Consider the following 20,819-nt stretch of genomic DNA (forward strand, 5'->3'; position numbering starts at 1 on the left):
ACATTCTCCGACTGCTGGCTCTGGTGTTGTTCAATGATTTCTTCACTTCTTGACTTCCAAGTACTTGTGAGACTATGGGATGTAAACAAGCAAAAAGGTCTCACCATCTAAACCCATTGTGTTACTTTCAGTGTACATTGTAAAAGATAGCCATTAGAAAACCTGAAATGCTGTTTTAAGTGGTTTACAAGTTGTCTTTTGCTAAGTTGATGATTTTAGTGCTTTATGCTCTGGATATTTTGCTAGGCCATTTCACAACTGAGTATCGACATTTGACTGAAATGTTTAAAATAAAAAACAAGTGGGTAAGCCACTTCTCTGCAATGAAGTGAAATTTTGTTTTGCCTTTTTTTCTAATTTAAGGAACTATCCTTATTTTCTGGGATTCTCTGGTAATGGTGTGACCAGTGTTAAAAGAAGTGTTAATAACATACCTGTTCCTTGTTAAAATATTTTTTTATTATTTTTGAGCAATAATATTTTTTTCACTCAATATTATGTCAAAGCTTATTTATTCCTTTGCCCAGAATTGAGAAATATCAGCAAAATTCATGCGTATTTTAGGAAGTAATTACTTCTGGACACAGGTTAGTTTATTTTGGCTTACTTTGAAAATATTTATTTAGCTCTAATTCTAACAGAAAGTATTTTAATGCTGGCTTTTACAAAAAAAACCTGAGAATGCTTTTTGCTGTTCAGCAAGATCTGTAAATAATAACAAGGATGAAAAGCAAAAGTAACTGAAGACAACACTGCTTTGATCCATCAGCTTACAGTTGTTTACTTTCATCTTCCAAATTAAGTGGTGGTGTTTTTGAACTCAGTGGTTTGACCCTCAACTGGGAAACTTCTAAGGGAATCCAAATGGATACATATTGCTACAAATTATCTATTACCTCTGCAGATTTTTTACTCTTTTCTGTGCCCCTTGTGGCTGTGCCAAGCTTTAATGCAATACTCAGGATGGTCCTTAGCCAAGTCCAAATAATGCTTCTAAGTGACACTTTTGAAGTTAACTTACAGACTGAAATCAGTGCATGTTATTAAGCATTTTTGGTTAAGCTAGACTAGAATTTGATAATTTCCTTTACATAACAACCACATTCATGAGAAGGTTTTTAAGGCCTTGTAAGGAGTTTGTATCCAACTATAAAAGAACTGAAGGTAACTAGCTCTCCTAGAAATTAGCAGATACTCAATATGAAAACATTTTCATTTCTATTTAATAGTGTTTAGTGTCTTTCTGTGACAAAATTTTAAGGAATACAGGAACAAAGTATCAGTTACAAACTGTTTAGAAAGGCCTGTTTCATATATTTACAATCTTTAAAACTTCCCTAAATATGAACATAAACAAAAATGTCACATATAACTGGGAGCAATGTAATGAAGTCTTGGAGGACAGCTTGGTATAATTCCTATTTCAGGTTAAACATTGCAAGGATTTACATGAGGTTGACTTCTTTTCTGAGATCTAAAAGGAAATACTAGAGATTCATTTCTCTACTTCAGCAGCACACTTGTTACGATGCACCATAGAAAACAATTAGGAAAAAATGGATAATTCCATAATGGTATAAAATTGATTGAAGTGGTTAGAGGTGAGGCACTATGATATGCTTAAAGAAGAAATACTTATCTGGAAAGAAGTTAATATCTTCCTTATTTAAGAATAGTTATTTAATTGTTCCTTATTTAAGAGTTAATTAATATTAAATTTGATGACTTTGTCTCCAAAACAAGGAGTGTGAAGAAATGCTGACATGAAAATTTGAGACATTTTGGCTAGAAAAGTGGTTTTGAAAAGTGATGATGTTGAGGCTTCGAAGAATTGAAGCGTAATGAAGTAGGGGAAAAAATGCAAGTCCTGCTTTTTGAAATTAGAAGCAATCACATTCTTTTAAAAGGAGTTTTATCAGCAGATAGAAGTAGAGATAGAAAATGCTTACATGCCTGTCTAAGTAAGGTGTTACTGTCCCTATATTCAGGAGAGATGAACTTGTAAAGATGATGATCAGGTAAACAGAAAGTCTTCCTTTCCAGTTGAGACTTAAATTACCAAGTCTAGAAAAATGATGGAAAAGGGGCAAAATGATTGCTCTCTTTTCATATCTTGAGCATAAGGTAAGACATACAGTAAGCAAAAAGCCTGAATTTAACAAGAATAAACTAAAGTTTATAATTAAGACTAAGGTCCTAAAGCAGCTTAAATAGGAAAAATAAAGGGAAGTAGCTCAAGTACTTTGACAATGTGGATTTGTAATCAATAGAACAGACCAGAGAGATCCCTTTTCCTGCCATACTGTTAAGTAAATCCTGCTCTTTGTGACCTCTAGCTTAATGGATATGTGTGATTTTGGGTTTATCCTATTTTATTGATACATTCTGTTTTGAAATTTATTAATATATTTCTTCCAGTGTATTTAATGAAAATAATCTCTCAGTTATGTACCACTCTAATAGAAATTGAGATCTGTTACTGACTCTTAATTTCTATTTATCATTATGAATGCAGGGTATCATTATACCGGCTCAAATTTAACAACTTTTTCTGCTGTACATCCCTTTAAAAGGCAAGTTATGTGCAATTTGCAGTGGTATAGATCCAGTACATTGGGTCTACTGCATATAGGGGATTTAACATCCCAATCTATAGGAACAGTAGGTATGACTCTGTATATAGATTTGTGGATACTGGTGCATGTATAGAAATAATTAAAACCAAAGAACTCCAAAAGCTTAGAAGTTATTCAGTGGCTCTGTGGTGACTTTGTAGTCTGAGTATTACAGAGGTAGGTGGAGTTTGGTTTTCAAGAGGTAGCTCTGAAGACTGCCTTTTTCCAAAGGTATCAAAATACATGAAGAAACACCAGAAATTCTCCAGCCTTTTCTGCTAACGTTTGTGTCTTCTTTGAGTTGATCACTGAAACTGGTATTCTGAAAACACATTTCATTCCAATGTTCATTTTAAGGTACACAGACACATTTAAACATTATGCCTTGAGGCACAGTAATAAGCATACTATACATAGCTGGGAAGGTAAATAGATGTTGAATTTACCTTCTTTTAGTATTACAAAATACTTTGAAAACCTTGGAAGTATTGATATCAAGACAAGATGGAAGGCTTGTTGAAAATATCAATGCACAGTAGTTGGAGAAGAGCAGCAGGTGCTGAGGCGGGAGCGCTGTGTTTCAGGTGGGTGACCTGAGAGCCCCGGGTGTCCTGCTGAGTCCTGGTCTTTTGTGGCTTTCTCCGAAAACAGGAAGCAACTGTGTCTGATTCGGCTTTCAAAATATCAATATTTTTAGGAAACACAGAACCATTTAATTTTGCTTCTCTTAAAAAAAAAAATTAAAAATTTACATCCCAATGCAATGTCATACGCTAGGTTATACCTAACACCAAAAATTCCCAACCATACATAGTAATTCATTTGACTTTAAAAGGTCTCCCCTTAACAGCATAAACCTGAAGTGTTTTCATAGATGCCCGTACGATTTGGTTTCCAGCTTTATGTGCATGAAGGAAGTCATCATTACACAAAAGCAGGGGTTCTATTTATTCAATTCGAGTTCTTTGGGTCTTTCAGGGTTTGCTTATGTTGCACAGGGTTTTGGTCAATGAAATCAACTGGTAAGGTTGCACCACAGACAAAATCTAGTCTTTTTTTTTTTTTTTTTTTTTTTAAAAAAAAGAACCTTTATGCTAAGAAATCGTTCTTTGGTTCTTACTTAGTGTGGCTATTGCCCTCTGATAAATAACCCAGGGGCATAGAAAGCTTAATGTCTGTTTCCTGAAGTTTTCATCTCACTGGCAATTAGGGAACTTCATTTTACATCTACAGAATTTAAATGTAAATAATAAGAAGTTGTTATTTAGCGGGAATTATGCTGCTTCATTCTGCTTTTCATTTTGGTCATGTTGGTTTTACACGGCGGGGGGCAGAGGGGAAGGGGGCAGCCCTGTGAGGCGGTGCCGGGGCTGCCCCGTGCCGGGCACAGCCGGTTCCAGCCGGTTCCAGGCGGCTCCACCGGCCCCAGCGCAGGGCACAGCTGAGCCCCGCAGCCACGGGCGGGCGCCTCGGGGAAAGCCGGGCTGAGAAAGGGCAAAACGGTGCCCGGCAGCCAGGGCTGAGGGCAACGGGGTGAGAAACAGCCCGGCCAGCCCCGAGGGGGGAGCGGGAGGGGGCAGGGGGCTCCGGGCGCCCCCGCACAGACGCCCCCGCGGGCCCGGGGCAGCCCCCGGCGGGCGGGTGGTTCCCTGCGGCCCCTGGGAAGGGCCCAGCCGGAGCTGGGCACAGCTGAGGAGGAAGGGGGGCAGAGAGGAGCTGCTGTGAGCGTCCCCCATTCCCCACCCCGTGTACCCTTGGAAGGAAGAGGAGTCAGGAGTGAAGGTGAGCCTGGGAGGAAGGCCCGTGTGGGAGAAAGAAAGGTGTATTTGCTTGTTGTCTTTTTTTTTTTCTTTTTTTTTTCCCTTCTCGCAATCGTACTCTATTTTGACTGGCAATAAGTTAAAATTACTTTCCTCAAGTCTAGTCTGTTTAGCCCACCCCCCTAATTGGTCAGAGATCTCCCAAAGAACCACGAACTTTTTTTTTTTAAAAATCTTATTTTCTCTCCCTGTCCTCTTGAGGAGGGGCAGTGAGGGGGCAGCTGGGTGAGTGTCTGGCAGCCAGCCAAGGTTAACCTATCAGAGGTCACAAAGAAAAGTATCTGCTTGAATTTTCCAGCTTTGACGATACTTTAGGATACAGTTAAACTCTATGATATATATTGCAGAAATGTAAGTATTCAGGAGAAACAGGATTGTTAGGCTATCTTCAATGACCACCATGGACAGGATTTGGTTTCCTTTGTTTATTAGGTATCTACATATCTGAAGGAAGCGCAATGAATTTCTTCCCACTCACTGTTACTTTTTCCTCTGAAAGCTCAGCCACTTCAATCCTTATCAGTGCTAATGATGACAGAGTAGATTAACTGTGGAGCAGCGCAGCTTGCCAGGGCTTGGCAGGTCAGGCCGGTAGCTCCTTTTCCAGAAGTGAACCCTTTGAGAGCCCCTGGAAAGTCGGATGAGGGAAAGAGTGCGCCTCCTACTGGCAGCTGTCGCTTTGTGACACCTGCGGGCTTTCCTAGTTTGAGCAAGCTGTGCAGCCTTTCCGTTGGGAAAGAAAGTACACGGGAATCTACTATTAGAAATGGCTTTTACACATAACAAAGAACTGTTCACATAAGAAACAGCAAGCAACAAAATATGACGTGAAACATGGCTAAACTAATTCCTGAGTAGAAATTAATTCAGACTTTCATGGAGGACAGAAGATAATTCTGAAGGTGATGAATTTATCACTGGTGACAAATGAGAATGGAGATACTATTCTACTTTAAGTAAGCAGAAGGAATATGATAATAATAATTACTTGTTTTATGGTTTTATTCCTGTTGAAAAGACTTTAGTCAAAGGTTGAAAGAATTTTTTAAAGATGTCCACATTGATTGAGATCTATTGTAACCTACCATAATTTTAAATGCTATTTAATGAATACTTTAACATCCAAATTCCATTTTTAAAAAAATTCCATTCCTTTTAAAGCTAATGTGAATAGTATAAGGATATTTCCTGTTACCAAGAAATCTGGTCTCATTGCCTAATCATCTGTTACAGAACGTTAATTTTCTTATTATGACAGATGTTATACTCTACTGTATTTGAAGAGTCACAATGCGCAAAAAGGATGTGCTGTAAGACTTGCCCTGTACACAGACTATGTACTAATGTCATATACAACAGTATTGGTACCAATATAATGTAATAAAGCTGTCCTTGGAACATTTTTCATATTACAACGAATTTAAACACTTTAAAAAAGGGGCATCTTTTTCCTTTTTTATTCATGTTTCTTCAGATCATAGCAAGCAGCATAAAATAATCTCCTGTGATAATTTCAGCCCTGCAAGAGTTGCATTTCATTTAGCGTTCAGTTCTTGTTAAGGAGCAAGGATATTCTGAAAGAAGCTGTTGCAATGCTAGCTCACATAGAATACAAAATCAATAGCAAGAAAATCTGGATATAAATGAGATGGGGCATAGTGAGGTGAGGATGCCTGGTCTGTTGGCCTTTGGAAAGGATGAAATAATTTGTATTGGACAAGACTGACAGCAGAAATGGAGTTGTAGTAGATGTAGACAGGAAATTATATAGAACTGTTTAAATGCCATCAATGGGATGGGCAAGCTGGGAAGAAGGAAAAGTGGGAACTCGTTAACTATTTTTTAAAATGAGAGCATCGGTTTAAGACTTTGTGTATGAGAAGATGGAAAGATTGCATGGTGATCTTTCTGTTTTCTTCTGTTAGTGAACTGAGGAATGCATTCTGACATTTTTCTTTCATCCCAACCCTAAGATCTGAAAAAAGTACAATGGTAATTTAACATTTCCAAAACCTAGCAATTTTTACATCTGAAATAAAATTGTGGCAGTAGCTTCATGTTTTACTCTCCTTCTCCTAAAATGCATGTTTTCCTCCGAGTGCCTCATTTGGCACTTTTTACCATGGAAGGACATGGCATGCCAGGGAAACAACTACTAGAAGATTAATATATATACAGCCTACAAATACTTTTCTATATACAGACACCAAGCTCCATGAGCAGTGTGTGCATGAGAGGAATTGTAAATGTGGGTAGTAAGTCAGCTCTTTGTACTAGACCCTGAAAGTTTTTAGGTGAAGGTCTTATCAGAGTTCTTTGCAAATTTTCTTTCAGTCTCAGCAGCATATCAATGAAGAAAGATGCTACTCTGTATCACTGTTATGTGCTCTGAATGTTTGCCAGGTACTGAGGAGAATATAGGAGGGGGTTAAAGCTGTGCAGTATAACAGTGAAAAGAAGTGAGCTTCCTCTGAGCTTAAGATAGGGACTTGGTGAAAATATCAAAGAATGAGTGAGGTGAAGGACTCTCCAAAATTGGTGGAGAGTGATACATACTTTAAACTGGGCACATTGCTTATAAACTGGAAAAGCTAGCTCAGGTTGCAAGAAACTAGGAGTAATGGAGGAGGAGTAGTGTAAATTTTTACCTCTTCTGAAGGACTTTTGAATAAATGAGTCTAAGCTACTTTGCTGTTTCCCAAGAATCACTTGCTGCTGTTTGGATCACCTTGTGTCCTAGACCTCAAATAATGCTTACAAAGCAGCTTTAAAACTAGATTCCTTTCTGTCATCAGAAACTTCAAGAATAAGTGTTTTCAACCCACAAATGACATTAAAAAAATCATTTGAAGTGTATTTTCCAGTATATGTATTCCATCTAGAAGAATAAGAATTAGGACTACTTGTTATGATCAGGCTTCTTATTTTATGCTGCATGTTTTGTGCAGGGAAGTATCTGTGTGATAGAATACAGGCACACAATATGGTTTATATCAGGGGTCCTCAAACTTTTTAACCAGGGGGCTGGTGCGCAGATGAAGTGGCAGGCAGTCATCTGCGGCTGCTTGGTTTCCCTCCCAACCACCGGGGGGTGTGTGTGTGTGGGTTCTGTAAATACTGGGGACCAGATTGAGGACCCTGGGGGGTTGTATCTGGCCCGCGGGCTGTAGTTTGAGGACCCCTGATTTATATTATCCTACCACATAAAAGACATTCAGCACTGATCCTAAACTAAAGTTGAGTCTAACATTTACTACATTTTAGTTGGTTAAGTTGCATTTCCAGGTGAACCATTCCTTCCTTTTCTTCCTTTCCATTTGCCTTCCATCTCTTTCCTCTACTTTTATCACCTAAAATGTAGCAATAAGAAACTCTGGGTTTGGTTTTTTTTTTTTTTCCTTTTTTCCCTTTAATTGGTGGAAAAAAGACTTTGCATGGATCAGGAGAAAACAATAGCTTCTGTAAGGCTTTTTCCGTGCTTTATCCAGAAGAAGTCTCCATTGTGGAATCTAAGACAGAATTGGGTAATGAAAAATAGTTATGGTGTATCTTATAAGATGCAAAATGTTGAAAGCTTTAAATGTTTCTAAGAAATGTGAAAACTCAGAAAATAAGGTATCTTCTGCACCAAATAAAACCATGGAATAGCATGATTCATAGTCACTGAAACAGATTAGTTGTTTTTCCACCTAAATCAAACAGTTTTGTTTTCTGCCATTCACCTGTGAAAGAAGGTTGTAAAGGATGTGGGAGAAACTGCTTTGTGTATTACCAACAGCATGTTAACTCCTCTTTAGTTACAAAAAATATGATAGATTTGGCTGAAAAAGAGTGTACTTTTCCTTCACATCACTGATACTTCCAACAAAAGTATAACATTAGATACTATTTTATATTGGAATATACCTGAAAAATTTCTAGGCAACTGAAAGCATGGAGAAAATATGAAAAAGATTTATGATCAAAGTACCAAACTGAGCTTTGACTTTCTGAAAAAAATACTCCATATATAAATTACTTGAGAATTATAATGAATATTTCCTTACACTTAATTGCTTGATTTCTGTACTGCGCAATACAGTGAAGTACAGTAGCGATAACTCATCATTTGCTCTTGAAGGTTGTGTAACTTAAGTTTTCAATCATTTTTCCGCACCTGCCAAAACAGTTTCAGAATTGCAGGAGATATTTCATTTTGTCAGCGTTGAATGCCAAGAAATAATGAGGCATGCCCCCCCAAGATGATTATACTTCACAGTTGAAAAGATCTTAAAATATACTCCACGTATTAGAAGTTATATTTGTTCATTAAAAGGTACTTGCCTATAGATTGCTTTGGCAATGGAGCAATTTTCTTCTCAGTTTCTTTTTTTGCTGACTTTTAAAATTAGGACGATTTTACTTTTGTATTTATTAGTGAAGTGTTCAATACTGAATTTCAGTAGAGGTTGTAGCCATGTTTCAGAAGTTAATGTATTACCAAAAACACCCACAAAACAACCTTCCTTTTTATGCTTTATAGATAGGGTACTTTCCAATAAATATATTACATTTCAAGTGAATGAAAATATTTCTTTAGGCAGCATGTAAAATAGTGGTATCACTGTCACAGGTAATAATATCAAGTAAATTTTTTAAGTAGATGAGTTATTTATAGGAGAACATATATACACGAGTTAATAAAAAAACCAACTCAGTCTGTGTGGAGAGCGATAAATTCATGCATCACGGGTATTTGGAAGAGATTTCAGCTGTAGAACTACACGTGGCTGTTGAATGCATTATGGGCTTCTCCCAAGCATTACCTTCTGAAACCATCCTATATTATTCATTTTCACAGTACTATATGTATTATTGATATGTCCTGCGTGGCATGACTCACATCCCAGCTTTTATGGAAATTTTGGAAATAAGTGTTACAATTGGTGTTACTGCGGAGTGAACTAGATAGCATCTTACATGAAATGGGTTGTTGCTCTGTTGGTTTATTAATAGATCGAAGTTCTTAAACCAGAATAAAAAATGAAACGGACCCTGCACATTTGATGGTAATTATCCTTTACTGTAGTCTTACACAGATAAAAAGGATGTAGACAGTTTTAAGAGAATTAACTGTTTTTTGCTCTGTAACTCACAATTTGATGGTCAAAACAGAAAACCTAGGGATGAGATTTAAACATAATATGTTTAAAGACAGAAGATCATAAGACAAATACTGGAGGATATATTTTTGGTTTTAAGAATACCACATCATATTACCAGTCTTTGTTCTTGTTTTGTAGCTTGTTAGATTCCTAAATTAGAAAAAAATCCAACATAAGGTTGTAAATTACCAAAATGGATGATCTTGTGAACATTAAATTAAAATTTAGTGAATTTGAGATTTATAGAATCATTTTAGGTTGAAAAAGACCTTTGAGATCATCAAGTCCAACCATTAAAGCAGGACTGCCAAGTCCGTCACTAAACCATATCCCTAAACACTGCATCTATGCTTTTTTTAAACACTTCGAGGGATGGTGATCCCACCACCCCCCTGGGCAGCCTGTTCCAATGTTTGACAAACCTTTCAGTGAAGAATTTTTTCATAGTATCCAATCTAAACCTTCCCTGGCATAACTTCAGGCCTTCTCCTCTTGTCCTGTCACTGGTTATCTGGGAGAAGAGACCTACCACCACCTGCCTACAAGTCTCTTTTCAGGTAGTCATAGAGAGCGATAAGGTCCCTGCTGAACCTCCTCCCCTCCAGACTAAAGAGCCCCAGTTCCCTCAGCTGCTCCTGATAAGACCCGTGCTCTAGACCCTTGAGCAGCTTCGTGGCCCTTCTCTGGACACACTCCAGCACCTCCATGTTTTTCTTGCAGTGAGGGGCCCAAAACTGAACACAGTGTTTGAGGTGCGGCCTCACCAGTGCCAGGCACAGGAGGACAGTCACTTCCCTTGTCCTGCTGTCCACACTGTTTCTGATACCAGCCAGGATGCTCTTGGCCTTCTTGGCCGCCTTGGCACACTGTTGGCTCATGTTCAACTGCCTGTCAGCCAGCACCCTGAGGTCTTTTCACACCAGACTGCTTTCCAGCCTTTATAAATCTACTGAATCCATCTCTGTAATTAGTTAATTTTTGAAAGATTTGCTCCCTATCATTAATTTATCCAATGTGAACATGTAAAGGGCATCTGATTAGTTCATTTTGTTTAATGGTAGAGGTTGCCCTGAAAAAGATGTAAATAGTGCAACAGATACAAATTTACACTCTCCAACTTTTGAAGCACCCCTCTTTCTTCATGGCACTGGTGACCAGAACTGAGTTTGAAGTTTAAGTGCTTCCTGCTTTGAAAAAATTAAACCGTAACACACTTGGTAAATGCAGACTTTCCGCCTTTTTGTGTGTCAATGGCCACGTGAGAGACAAGCACCTGACCATTTGGGAAGCCAGACCTATTATGGATCGCTGTGTATTCATACTAGGCATTTTGCATGTCCTCCAGAGATAGGTAAAAACCCAGAGCCTAAATGTACAGTTGAGAAATACTCCTTTTATCGGATTTCTTTCAGTCTAGAACTCACTTCATCAACATGCTGACAGCTGCAGCGCAGCACTCGGGTCACCTGCCTGCACGGGTTCACAGGCTGCAGGCAGGTCAGCTGGCACTACCCGACATGCTGGGTTGTGGGACAGAGGGATGCAGCAGCACAAGTATGTGAAGTGTAGGGACTATCTGGTAGAAGCGGGTACAAAAGGCTTGATTACAGTTCCCCTTATAGCAGGAAACAGAATTTGCTTTGAAGAGTCGTGAAATGGAGAGTTTGAGACATACTATCAGTTTATGGATGCAAATGTGGTATGTTGCAATACCTATTAACATTTCAGTTGAAGACTGTGAAGAAACTCATTTTTTCCAGTTTCACAACTGTGTTTGGCATCACTTCATGTATAGCTTCATCTTTTTGTCTCTTGTCCTTCTCTTTCCTTAAGTAATAGAGTGGTAGACAAATAAGGAAGTTACTTTAAAAAAAATGGAAGAAAGATAAGCTCTGGGGGTTTGTCTTTAATGTTCAACAGGTACCTGACAGTCTTCCAGTGGAGCAGCTTTAACAGCTCAGTTTCCACTGCTGTGAGGTTTGTCCTCTGCTCCAAAGTGCTAAGTATGCTGGTCTTACAGTGTCTCTTGATGAACTTGTCCATTTGTTCATTCTGTCCTTCACTGGCACTGCCTTGCCCAACTGTCTGCAGTTGGACTTGGTTTGGGTACTTCTTCAGTTAGCTGCTCTCACTTTACAAAAGATTACTTTGTCTCTGTGAACCATGAACTGCTTGCACCGGGCATACATGCACGCTATTTGCACATGGAAATTGTTTATATGTATGATCATTGGTTAAATAAACAGGGAAGCCCCTATTTCTAGCCGTACCTGGATTTCTTTTGCGTAAAGGGCTGGCTGGTTGCTTAAGTATCCTATTTGTGTTCAGGGAATCCAACTAGCTCCTGTTTGTAGCTAGAGAGAAAAGCTGTAATATTTTTGCATTTCTTCAAGTAAAATTTTGAAGTGGGCATTTTTTTCTAATTAGCTGTAAGACTGATTGCATTTCTGTAAGCGAACATATGAGTATATAACTGACTGTTGTGACAGGAATGTCTGTGTAACATTAGAGGCTATCCTTTGAAAATGTTACCTTTGCTATTTTATCATGTATCTTCAACAGTGTGCTATATTGTGAATTAATTTTCCAAAGGTAAGTTGAATAATGCATGTGCTTCACAATATAGCAATGCAATACTTTACCAGTATCTTCTTTGCATAACTGCATTTTATTAAATTTAACAAATAATGTAAAATATCTATTAATCTATACCTTATTTCAATAGAAGGTAACACCAGGAGAGTCTACTTCACTGGACTTCAAATTATTTTCTTCAGATTCAAATAATTAAAAATTTAAAGATGGAAGCAAGCATTTAAAACCATTTAGTGATGTTAGTGTTTAAACACGGTTATAAAGAGATTTTTCTGGCCATTCCTATTTTACAGAAATAAAGAGAGCAGTATATTCACAGTGAACATGTCAAGTCTGGATAAAGTGATAGACAGCAAAATCAATTTCTTTTTTTTAATTAGAGGGTTGGAATTGGTGTTATAACTGTAAATTGTTCTGACTGATTATTGGCATTTTTACTGCCTTCTGAAAATATAATAATAATAGGGTTAAAATGAAAGTTTCTCAAGTGATTGAGGGGAGGACCAGGGGAATACCACCTTTAGGTAAGAACTACTGAAACATAAATTCAATTGATTTCAGCTTCAGCTAAAACTGGGAGCTAACTATAAGCTTGATAAAAAGTTCTATGAAGAATTCATGATCAAACTGAATTCAGGGACGGAATTCTAATTTACTTCATCTGTGTTCTGGTTCCTTCTTCTTTCCTATATATCAGCTAGAAGAAAATGTAATAGTCATCTTTATCCTGTTGTTCCTAAACACTTAGCACTTTGAGAGACCTAATAGAAATCAGTTATAAGTACATCAACAACTTTTAATGACCAAGAATTTTTGCTTTTAGTCCACTGTTCACATAATAGTTAAATATATAATATATATTATTACGGAGAACTGAGTACTTGGGAATAGCAAGAGCAGGGCTGCTCCACCAGGGAGGATGAGCTGGGCACTGAGGGTACCCACAAACACTGGTAGGGCCATCATGGACAGGGTGCAGAACTGCAGCACCCAAGCAAGGCTGTGCTGGAAATGGGGTCCTGTCACCATTGATCAGGTGAGTTGATGAGCCATGGCCAGGATCTGGTCAGAAGCAGCAGGAGGCAAAGCCAAGGCAGCGCTGGGAACAAAGTTGTCCTCACCGAAGGTCCAGGGTCTTTAAAGGAAATCCATTCTGTGAGCCAGAGTGTAGGAGACAGGACCAGGATCAGGCAATCCTGCAGCGTCACTGGGCCAGGGACTGACAGCCCTGAGGGCTAAAATGTGGTCCTGGGCTGATGGCAGGGTGAGAGGAGGCTCAGGGGAATGCGCAGGGACAGACAGTGCCGGCAGTACCCCCAGGGCCACGGCACCGAGCATGAATTTCTCTGCCAGCTCCATTATTGCATGTGGGGCTAAGTAGAGTGGTTTTATAAAGGTGCGTTAATTACTTTTCTTTCATGAAAAAATACTGGGAATAACATCGTTCCACTGATCCATTTTTATGACTGTTGAAGAAACAGAACAGTTTAATTAAGGCTTATTGCATAGAATGTTTCATGTGTTATTTTTGATAAAATATTTCTGTCATCTTTTGTAATGGGAAATATATAGTCTCAAACTCAAGTACTTTCTCATGGTCACTAACATTTAAAAATGGTATTTTATCAGAGTAATAGCTGCAACAACATTTGATACTAGATCGGTATTTCTGCAATACAGATATTGCTTTATCAATTCAGTGCAATGTTAAAGCCAGTAATTTGAAACTTGGTTGATTTGGGCCTTTTTGTTTTGCAGATGGACACTTGAATATTTGGAATTAAAATCTGTATTTTAATACAAGAAGTCTTGTTTAAATTTTGCCTTTAAAAAAACCTCAAAAACTTCTGATGTTTTAGATTATGCATGTTTTCACTCTTTAACCTCCTTTTCCCCTGTATTCAGTGGGCAAATTGGGGGGCCAAAGGCGAATAAAATCAGTATATAAAAAAAGATATACAGAAATAAGAAAAAGGAAAGAGGCAAAATTTGGTTTTCACTGAATCACAGAATGGTCAGGGTTGGAAGGGGCCTCTGGAGATCATGTAGTCAAACCTTCTGTTAAGGCAGCTTCACCTACAGCAGGTTGCACAAAATCATGTCCAGGCAGGTTTTGAATATCTTCAGAGAAGGAGACTCCACATCCTCTCTGGGCAGCCTGTTCCAATGTTCTGTCACCCTCAAAATAAAGTATTTCCTCATATTCAGATGGAATCTCCTCCATTTCAATTTGTGCTCATTGCCACTTGTCCTGTCAGTCTTTATCTTTCAGCATACTGTACTTTAAACAGAACTCCAAAACCTGTAATGTGCTTACTTCAACTTGTCTTCCTGTTCTAGCAAAACTTCTCTTTCTGTAGAAGTTTTTCTGTTTAATGGAAATCTGTCTAAAATTATAATCTGAGAACTGGGAACACTTCCTCCTCAATATTTTTACCTTCTCATACTTTACTTTAAAAGCAACTCTTCTCTGACTTGGTCAGTACACCTGACAAAGGCCATGAAATCAAAACCGGTTTAGGAGCAATCACTGCTTATCTGTGCTACTGCAGTTCACTAGATAGTTTTGCTATTTTTACCCTTGTACACATTTATAACTACTGAATTCTTTCATTTGTCCCCAGAGAGCAACAGCTGAAAAGAATAACAAATTAGCTACTTTACTAATCACGACAGCAATTTGTGAATGAGACCACAGTGAATTAAAATCCATTGGTAATAAACAGCTCATCTTGAATTGTTAAATATTTCCAATTTTTTTCTCTTCAATATTTCCATTTTTTTTTCTCACTTCAATAATGACAGCAAATACATTCTGATGGAGCTAATCTGTTAAAAGGGGCAATGGGATCTGTTCTTCATAATCTCTCTATGAAAATTTATGAACTAGAAGCCTATTTTGCAGCTTTTCTTTTTCAAAAAATACTGAAGTTCTTTTTACCTTCATCTTCAGTAAGTTATATCATTATGCCTGTCCTCCAGTGTAGCGAGAAATCAAACATAAGAGGAGCAGAAAAAACAGCTTTGAGCATGTCAGCCAATTAAAAGAAAATGGCTTATGCTGCCAGAGGCAGGTGTTTGGACTGTTTGGTTCTTCATTGTGAGGAGTTTGGGGTGTTTTTTTTCTTGGTCGTTTTATTTTATTTTTTTTAAGAAAAAACTTGCTCTTAAGAATGAACCAATTGAATGAATATAGCACCTACTGGCAAATCAGCAATGGGTAGTAGCTCTACAGGCAGAGCACAGTTAAGTAGATAAACTGAAATAAGGCTTTGAGTTGAGATGGTTTTGTTTGCTTGGAATTCTGTGCATGTCTGGTTTTGTTTCAGTTTCTAAGAGGCTTATTTTATGTAACAGAACTTCTGCCGGAGGAATCAAAGATCATAGAGTAATGAAACTTATAGATCATTCAGTATAGGAAGAAAAATCACTGAGTTCAGAGTCTCAAATTGCCTTGTTTTCCAAGCTGTGGGTGGAAAACAATAGGCATTTCTAACCTTTCTTTATCAGCAAAATGAAGAGATGAAAATCAGCTTCTGACAACATTGAGGAAAGTCGATTTAGAATTTTGGCTCTCCAATTCCTGTAGGGTATTTCGTCTTGCTGCTGCTGCAAAACCCCAGTCTTTCTGGAAAATTAGAAATAGTTTGGTGTTGTTTGTTTTTAAGCTACTGAATTTTTTTATCTTTTAATTTTTGCTTTCTGGAATGCATCATTAGACTGGAGTTACTAATTGTCTCCCAGCTATCAACCATTTTATGCCATCCATCTCTTGCTATCCTGCTTCACCTGAACTGTTCCTTGCTTTAATTCATATAGTTCAAAATAGCTTTAAAGTGCTCTTTTCTTACCTGTTCACTCAGACCAGCAACATATTTTATCTTTAAATGAAATTTACCATCAGAACAGAGACTCGGGAGGGATTCTTGGCCAGTTTAAAATTATCATCGCCAATATGTGGAACTAGCTGGGCGCACAGAAAGGGTCTTTGCACTGAGTGGAACAGGATGGCAACATGGAGGGCTGAGATAAAGAATGACTATTGCAAGGAATTTAAGATTCATCTGTAAGTTGCTCCAGTGCAGCCTCTAGCAAAGCGTGCACTCCTGCTGCATGAAACGAGGACAGATTGTGGACTGTGGTGGGGACTGAGTGATCAGTTTTTGTGAAGGGGCACTAGGGGACAGCCTGGCTGTGGGAACAATGTCACTCAAAAACACAGAGCTTTTAAGAAAGAAGCTGCTTGAATAACTAATTTCACTTTTCCTGTTCATAGTAATTTGAAGCCAGTGAAGGCCATCTAGATGGCCCATGCAGAGCAATGGTATGCTGTAGTAGTATGCAGAATTACGTCTAGAAAGGGAAGCACTGTGGAATTCAGGGCTTTGTGAAATTAATACTGCCCTATTTTAAAACGCCGGTGTTCTCTTAAGTCAGTGTTGATGCAGTTTGGTATCTGTTTAGACTCTCAAGCCCACATATGTACACTTCCAAAGCAACACAAATCCCTGGATTTCTGAAAATATCCCTGTTAATCCAGGTTGAAAAGATTCTTACTTTCTATAGTGCACTTGGATTTGGAATAAATACTTGTGTATTCTCTGAAAGTTAATGAAAAATCGCTAGTGTTCACAGCTTCTGGTCAAGAAAGATACTTATGTATTTATTGGATCTGATTTGCTGGCTTTTTGGTAACATCTTCTATGTTCTATATACCATTCAAAGTAACTGAAGAAAAGGTGGGGGCAGGGCGGGGGAGGAAATAAAGGTAACTTTTTTGGCATGTGTTGCTTTCTATCCATGATTTCTAAAAGGATTTATGCTTTTCAAGAACCACTGAAATAGCAACACTGGAGTCTGTTCTTTCAGAAGAACTTTCCATTCTGTTTTCAGATTTCCTTTTTTTTTTTTTTTTTTTTTTTTTCCCAGATAAAATATAAGGAACAGCAGAGGAGTTTTCTTGGTTAATTGTTCTTTGTTGTTTTGTCTCTCATTCCAGTCATTTTTTTAAAGTCCTAATTTTGATAGTTATCAAAGGACTAAGCACAACTTCTGGAATGGTTCATGGGTTAGAAGTACATACAGTGTCTCTGTGACTACATGTGTCGGTGTGCCAACAGGCTTATAATAAAACGGCACTTTGATGGAGTTTGAATTCCTGATAGACTGCCAACTCTTGCACATGATCTTTGTCTAGCAAAAGGCTCTATCTTAGTCAGAACTGATTAATTGCATTTGATCATGCTATCTCCTGGCCCTCTCTCATGATAAAATCCTGGGTCTCCCAGAGGTACGTCCTTCGGTTTGAACCATAGATATTTAGTGCTTTGTGGCAGCGACTGACTTACTCCCTGTGATGATTTGTGGAGCAGATGTTACTGTGACCGCAAACATGGTATTTTGACAGTCATTTGCTGAAGACCCTTGTGGAAGCATATCTTAACTTAGTTTCTTCATATGATTTAGGCAGCACTTTGTGTTGTCTCTTTCTTGAGGAAATAAGAAGAATGTGTTATGGAGATATGGGAGTTGGTGCTAATTAAGAAATGAAATGGCAACAACTTTTAGTTTGTCTTTGTAATTGGGCTTATACAAGTACACTAGATTTCGGCTTCCATCTTCCTGAATCATAAGTGCTGTTGAATTTACTTCTCTTTTAGAAAATTTTCTTTCTCCAACAGGGTTAGCCTTGCCAATTCTGTGAAGTTTTACTCTCTAGAAGTAGGCTGGTGACAATATTCTGTATATATTGCATGTTGTTTGGCAGCATTGGTATTTCTATGTTGAAACAGAGTTTTAGATATAGATGATCAACATTTGTGTATAGCTCTTCACATTATTGAGCAGGAAGGTTTTATAACTGTTAATTAAACTTTTGTCCTTAAAAAAAGATGACAGTAATTTAGCCAATTTTTCCTTCTGTCTACTCTGACATGACATGGTAATTGTAGTGTATCTGAAGCAAAAGTCACATCAATTAAACAGCAATGTGAAAATGATTCATCTGAACAAATAATATGTCCATGGTACTAGTATTGTTCTCTGTGTTTCATGCTGTTAATTGCATTAATTGCCAAAGATCACTTTGCAGTTGAAATCCTGATTGTCAAATCTAATTTGATTTTAACTGCTGACAGCTCTGACAGTACAGCCTGGTAACTGCATATAGTATTGGTACTTTCTGTCTATAGTGGTACATTGTTAACAGCAGTAATAATGCTAACTGTTCTGTGTTGCTTGCAAAATCTGTGGACTTCTGGAAACTTCGGTTACTTTTAATAATAAGGACACTTACTGATCACAGAACATCCAAGGCTGACAATTTTTATGGACCAGTAATCCTGTTTTTATAGAGCTGGATTATGACTAACAATGTTGTAACAATGTTGAAAGGCATTGAAATGTGTTCTTCAGGAAAAAAAAAACCCAAAACCCAACTTATCCCTTGACTGAATTGTAGTCTGATTCCTTGTGAAAATGTCCCCCTCTGCAAAGTCAAAATTTGGCATCTGTCTCGTGCAATGGGTTTGCCTCAGACATCTCTGAAGCAGTGGAAACACGCAGACTTAATAACCTGGGGAAGACCTAAACTGGTTTATATACATATGAGGGTCCTTATGCTGGACTCCCATTTACAGGTTTAAAATGATGTAGGACTGTCTCTCTTTCTTTGGAATAGAAATACCCTTTGAAACTCAAAATAAAATGTATTTCCACAATGGCAGGTTTTACCACTGTGAACTGAGTGCATATAACAAAGATTTTGCTGAGCACCCTCTGTAAGAAAGCATCATGATATAAACACAGAACTACAACGTAAGACTAGTCAGCCACTGTCAAACTAACATTATGTATAGGTAGCCACTGCATCTCTAGCATTGGCAAGTAGCTGATGATTATGGAAAATATAAGAAAGGAGCATGGACAAAGCGATCTTCTTCATATGTCGTCACAACTTCTGTACTCCACATATTGTCGATTTCTATGAAAAAAATTCTACTACTCACTGCCAATGTTGTCCTTGTGAATTTGAACCCATTTATAGTTTTGGCCTCCAAAACATCTTGTGGCTATGAGACCTATATTAGCAATCTCATGTTTCATCTATGTCTGCTGGGGTAACTTCAGTTTCAGTGATTTCAGTTGTCACCTCATAAAACTAGTATAAACCCAGTATGAGAGTGATCGGTTCTTGTGACGTTGTCATATTCATTTTAAAAATTCCAGGATTTGATATATATGGTTTAGCATATGTCTTATAACATCACAATTATTTAGGATGATCTAATACCTAATAAAACAGAGGCATAAATAAATAATTTTCTGAAGTTGAAAAATCTTTAAAACTGTAAGGGGATAGCTTTATAACAGACATAGTAGCTACAAACTTACATTCTTATAAAATGCAGTTCCTAGTTCTTAACATGAATGTGTGTTGTATATATTTTCTTCTTTTGCTTTTAGATAAATATTTCTAAGGAATGAACATTTAGTAAGTATAAAACAAGGGAGGAAGATATGTATAGGTTTGCAGAACTCCCACGCAGTGCACTTGGAATGGTGTTACTGAATGAAACTATATCTGCTGGAAAGGAGATCTTGCATCTCAAAATGAGCATTGGCAAAAAGAGAGGCAAGTACCCAAATGAAAGTGAATCCATCAATTTTCTTTCATTCAAGGTTTTATATTTAAGAGAAAAAGCAGGAGGGCCTTTCGTTATAACTGAAAACTTCTACTATTGCATTGCCTGGGCTACGGATAGTTGTGTTTTCCTCTTTTATACTGTACGCTTGTCATTGCAGGGAGTAAATAAACCAAGAATATATGGACGCATCCCTAATGGTCTGGCACATGCATTTTATGTTAAATGCTCTCTGCTGATATGGCTAGTTTTATTTCACAGTGAGTTTCACTGGGCAGCAGGCTACCTACCCTAATACTTGAAACGTGTGGTGGTTTGACCCTGGATGAATGCCAGGTGCCCATCAAAGCTGCTCTGTCACTGCTCTCCTCAACCAGACAGAGGAGAGAAAATATAATTAAAGGCTCATGGGTTGAGATAAGTACAGGTAGATCACTCAGCAATTACTGTCATGACCAAAACAAACTCAACCTAGGGAAAATTAGTTTAATTTATTACCATTCAAATCAGAAAAAAACACCTTCCCCCACCCTTCCTTCTTCCTGGGCTTAACGTAATTCCTGATTTCTCTACCTCCTCCCTCCAAGCAGTGCAGGGGAATGGGGTTACAGTCACGTCACACAATGTTTCTGCTGCTCCTTCCTCCTCACACTCTTCCCCTGCTCCAGTGTGGGGTCCCTCCCATGGGGTGCAGTCCGTCAGGAACAGACTGCTCCAGCATGGGTCACCCACAGGGTCACAGGGCCTGCCAGCAAATCTGCTCCAGCCTGGGCTTCCTTCAGGTCACAGCCTCCTCTAGGCACCCACCTGCTCTGGTGTGGGGTCCTCCCCAGGCTGCAGGTGGGTATCTGCTCCACCGTTACCCTCCATGGGCTGCAGGGGCACAGCCTGCCTCACCATGGGTTTCACCATGGGCTGCAGGGGAATCTCTGCTCTGGTGCCTGGAGCAGCCCCTGCCCTCCGTCTGCACTGACCTGGGTGTCTGCAGGGCAGTTGCTCTCA

Source organism: Falco peregrinus, chromosome 3 (genome assembly GCF_023634155.1).
Source record: "Falco peregrinus isolate bFalPer1 chromosome 3, bFalPer1.pri, whole genome shotgun sequence".
Lineage (NCBI taxonomy): Eukaryota > Metazoa > Chordata > Aves > Falconiformes > Falconidae > Falco > Falco peregrinus.